The following is a 5,138-nucleotide window of genomic DNA, read 5'->3' as shown; positions in this document are numbered from 1 at the left end:
CTGGGGCATGGTGATTTCCAGTTGCTGTTCAGGCAACCCGTGAGTTTCTGGGGCTAGCAATTCCAGGGCAGTTCCCTGATTCTCTGCCTTCCTGATCATGGCAGGGCAGCTGGCTCCCTGGCAGGCCAGCTCTGTGATCTGGGAGCCACTTCCAATTTGCTTTCTCTAGCCCTTCCAATATTTTATATGCACGCGATTCTCTGCATTTCTTAAATACCTCCCTGCTTAAAATAGCTGAAGTGGTTTCTGTTTTCTAACTGACCCCTGAATGATGCCCTGGCTGAAGGTAAGCAACAGCTGCAGCCTAAATACAGCACCGTGATCCCGCTCTCCCTCTGATCTCCGTAGCCACCAGGTGAATGGAAATGCAATGCCACCATGAAACCTCTGGAGTGGCAAGTTCCTTCTTCCCGTGTGGCCTGTCCCACTTCTAAGGTAAGTGACTGTGACCCCACCACAGCCACTGGTATAATGGATGTGAGGGGTGATCAAGCTCACAGCTGTAATTCATTCAATAATCATTTACCTCGCCGATGACACCAGACAGTAAGAAAGGCTTAATAGGAACCGTCCTAAGAAGGGCAGCTTCCCTGGTCCCGCAGATACAAATTGCCTGACAGGTTGTGAAATCGGTGGCTTGAGGCACCTACAGATCCAGGGGCACCTGCCGACTTCCTCAGCTGTTCTACGTGTATTCTTTGTGGATGAGGCACAGCTGGGCTGTGTTCACTGGCACTACTCACACACTAGCAGGAAAACTACCTGAACCCATCTGACCTCACAGGAGAGCTTTTCAACAAGATACATCTGCTTACCTGTGCCTTTCAACCGCTTCTCTTGGGGCATTTGAAGTCCAAGGGTCTTTCCCGTGAATCCGCAGGAGACCACCACTCTTAGAATGGCACCCAGTTACTGTAGCTGGTATATTGAATATAGAGTCTCTGGGTACGTGGACGCTTTAATAATAAACATCCAGATTTCTACATGAGATACTTGGAAAGACTGCTAATTCAACCTAGAGCCCACAAAGTCACCTCTAGAGTTTGATTTTCAGGGAGTCACAAGAGGAAATCCCTCACTTTTCTATGACCAACATTCACTAAGAATCTCTGAGTCTTGTAACTTTGGGGCTAAGATTATTGTAAGAATTAGAAAAGGACTCAGAGATTTCCAAATACTCAAATCCCTCTTAAAAACCCACCATGGAACCCGGCTGGTGTGGCTCAGTGGTTGAGCATTGACCTATGAACCAGGAGGTCACGGTTCAATTCGAGGTCAGAGCACATATCCTGGTTGCGGGCTCAATCCCCAGTTTGGGGCGTGCAGGAGGCAGCCAATCACTGATACTCTCTCCCTCTCCCTCTCCCTCTCCCTCTCCCTCTCCCTCTCCCTCTCCCTCTCCCTCTCCCTCTCCCTCTCCCTCTCCCTCTCCCTCTCCCTCTCCCTCTCCCTCTCCCTCTCCCTCTCCCCCTCCTCTTTCCCCTCTCTTCCCCCTCCCCCTCCCTCTCCCTTCCTCTCTGAAATCAATAAAAATATATAAAAAACACCCCCTCACACACACACACACACACACCCCATTGAAATGCCATTGCATAAGCAGTTCTACCTTCCTTGTCTCCAGAAACTGTTCTTTCTGCTAACCTGAGACTCTCTTCCAGGAGGAAGCTAATGATCCCCTTCACGCTACATCTATTTTCAGCAGGTTGGGGACTAGGACTAGATCCCATTTTTCCTGGGATCATAGGCAAAACTGGACACTTCAAAAGAAAGTTTATGTTGTAGCAATTGGCTAATTTATACCAGCAGGTGCAGTTTTTTTTAGGAATGGATATTGAGGTTACGTGGCTCAGAAGCATAGATGATATCTTAGTAGGGCCAAATTTGTTTATGTAGGTCTATCTATACCCTACACCTTGCTCCCTGGAACCAATGTTCATATCTGTTAGGATCCTTCTGTTGTAAACAACATATATCAACTGTGGATAACTGGAATGGTGTCATGGTTAATAGGGCAGGCTTTCCTGGGGACAAATGCTGACTTTCGCTTACTAATTATGTCATTGGACAATCAAACTAATCTCTATTTGCTCTCTGTAAAAGGAAATAATAGGAATTCTACACACTTCATAGGGCATGTGAGGAATAGGTGGGGAATTCATGTGAAGAGTTTGGCACATAGTAACTCTTCAGTAGATTTCAACTGTGATTTTATTTCTAGCTGGCCTTCCTTGCATTTCTCCAAAGAATTGTTTGTAATCATCGAATAGGTAAACCCCTGAAAACAAATAAGTTGTTTCTAAGTGAACACTTGTAATTTGCAGGGCTGGCCCTTGTGGCATTAAATTTGGAGTTTCTACTTGAAACCATTTGTGTCATTTGGGTCCTAGAGTAAGCAGACCCCGAGGTGAGGTTTGGAGTGCAAGAGGTATATTGGGAGGTAATATCTGTGAAAGATAAAGAAGTGGGATTTGTGATGTAGCTCTGACACCTGTGAGGGGAGAGGAGGACGAGGCAGGATTGGGTAGGAAGAGCCTCAGACCATGATTCAGATTTGACAGGACCTCGGCCAACTCCACAGGGAGCTCCCTAGCAGATTGCGCATTAGAGGGATATGCAGAAATAGCCAGGCCCTGGTGTTCCCTCTGCGCTGTCATAGGCTGGGGGATGCTTTGGAAGAGCATGGCTTTAGCTTGAAAGTTAAGGCAGCTTAGTGCTTAGACAATCATACACTTGACAGAGTGTCTCCCCTGATATTTCTAGCACCTCCTGGCACCATACACAGTTATTACAATATTATCAACTATACTGCCTATGCTGCAATTTACATTCCTGTGACTATTTAGTACTGCCAGTTTATAGTTCTTAATCCCTTTCTCACCCAGTCCCCCAACCTTTTCCCCTTTGGCAACCATCTGTCTGTCCTCTGCATTTATGAGCTCATTTCTATTTTGTTTGTTTAATTTATTGTGTTCTTTAGATCCGACATATAAGTGAAATCATGTAATATTTGTCTTTCTCTGACTGACTTATTTCACTTAGCGTACAACCCTCTCCATCCATGCTATCACAACTGGTAAGATTTGATTCTGTTTATGGCTGAGTAATATTCCATTGTAAACATGTACCATCGCTTTTTTATCCACTTGTTTATTGATGGGCAATAGGGTTGCTTCCGTAGCCTGGCTATTGTAAATAATGCTGCAATGAACCTGGAGGGTACACATGTTCTTTTGAACTGGTGTTTTGGGGTTTTTTCAGATATATACTCAGAAGTGGAGTTGCTGGGTCATCAGGCAGTTCCATTTTTAATTTTCTTCTTCTGTGGAATTCTATGTTATGTTTGCAGTCTTTGTCTTCCTGTACTGCATTGCTGCTCTTCTGCTCTATGTTGGTTACCCAAAGCTGTATTGGGAGAGTTGAAAACTTCGCTTGGCTGACTTTGTTGTTACTCTTGTTGCCACTTTCTTGTGGCTGGTGAGCACTTCAGCCTGGGCTAAAGCTCTGACAGATGTTAAAATAGCTACTGGTCACAATATTGTCCAGGAACGTGCACCCTGTAATCTTCAAAGAATGATGTGTTATTTTGGCTCTGTGACTAGTATGGGATCCTTAAATGTATCTGTGATCTTTGGCTTTCTGAATGTGATATTTTGGGGAGAAATACATGGTTTGTGTACAAGGAGACCAGCTTACATTGTCTGTCCAATACTTCTGTTTCTCATAGCCAAGAAGGTATTTCACTTACTACCGGAATATAATTAAGGGAGAAGCACACTGTATTAAAAATACGTCTATACTATGACCTATTGCCAACGTCTTGAGAAGCATTATTTGTTTCTAATAAAAGAAATGGGCCCTGGATGGATGGGTCAGTTGGTTGGAGCTTAGTCTCGTACAGCCAAAGGGTGTGGGTTTGATCCCCAGTCAGGGAGCATTCAGGAAGCAACTAATGGATCGATGTCTGTCTGTCTGTCTCTCTCTCTGTCTGTCTGTCTGTCTCTCTCTCTCTCTATCTCTCTTTATCTCTCTCTCTCTCCCTCTATCTCCCTCTCTCTCTAAAATCAATAAAAACATATCCACAGGTGAGGATTAAAAAAAAGTAATGGCTTTCTAAAAAACAAAACAAAACACACACGCCATTTTTAAACCAGATATGTCGTTTTATTAAAAGTGTACCCTAAGAACACTCCTTCAATTCCTATTTCTGGCTACCTACCTACACCCACACTCATCAACTATCACGTCTCCATAATGTCGTAGAATGACATTCTCATCATCACCCTGATACAGCGCGGACTTGGGGGACAGCGTGGTGGGAATACAAAGCCTGGAGAGTCCCTGGGTCGGCCGCATGTCTGGGTGCTTCCATGAAAGTGTAAGTGGAGCTGCTGAGGGAGGTGGCCATTGAGAAAAGACCATCTCCGTGGCAGTAATTTGCCATGAACCCTTTGGGGGCAGTGATCCACTTGTGCCAGCCCAGGTCTCAGAAGCTGATGAATAGCTGGTGATGAAGGCAGTGGTTCTTTCAAGAAGCGGGAGGGGCAGGGATGGCCTCCCTCCTTTTTGGGAAGAATGGTGGCATTGCTTAGGGTTGAGGGTCACCACCAGCAAGAAAGCATGAAAAGAACATCTTAGGCCGACACAGGTGTCCTCACGCTGAAATCTCGCCCCAGAGTCTCTGTGTGCTTTGGCTGGTATCTCCAGGAACAAGCCTAACTTCTAGGGCTTATTATTTTAATTCTTGGCCACATCCAGCAGGTTGAGGCCACGGCACTGACTGCCATGGTACTGTTCTCCATAGTAGCTGCACCAGTCTGCATTCCCACCCCCAGTAAATGAGGGTTCCCTTTTCTCCACATCCTCGCCAACACTTGTTCTTCGTTGGTGAATTAATGATAGCCATTCTGACAGGTGTGAGGTGATATATCATTGTGGTTTTAATTTGCATTTCACTGGTGATTAATGATGTTGAGCATTTTTTCATATGTCTATTGGCCACCTGTGTGTCCTCTTTGAAAAAGTGTCTATTCAGGTTTTCTGCCCATTTTTAAATTGGATTGTTTGGGGTTCTTTGGTGTTGAGTTGTTTAAATTCTTAATAAATTTTGGATATTAACCCCTTATTTGGATGTATCATTG

General features: G+C 44.9%; 1 pseudogene; it reads left to right on the top strand.

Moving 5' to 3' along the window:
• Window positions 1–378: 378 nt before the first annotated feature.
• Window positions 379–3,758, top strand: LOC129152102 (synaptophysin-like protein 1; annotated as a pseudogene).
• Window positions 3,759–5,138: the final 1,380 nt, after the last annotated feature.

This window comes from Eptesicus fuscus, chromosome 17 (genome assembly GCF_027574615.1).
Source record: "Eptesicus fuscus isolate TK198812 chromosome 17, DD_ASM_mEF_20220401, whole genome shotgun sequence".
NCBI classification, from domain to species: domain Eukaryota; kingdom Metazoa; phylum Chordata; class Mammalia; order Chiroptera; family Vespertilionidae; genus Eptesicus; species Eptesicus fuscus.
The sequence above is the reverse complement of the archived record's forward strand: the minus strand, read 5'-3'. Positions and strand labels throughout refer to the sequence as shown.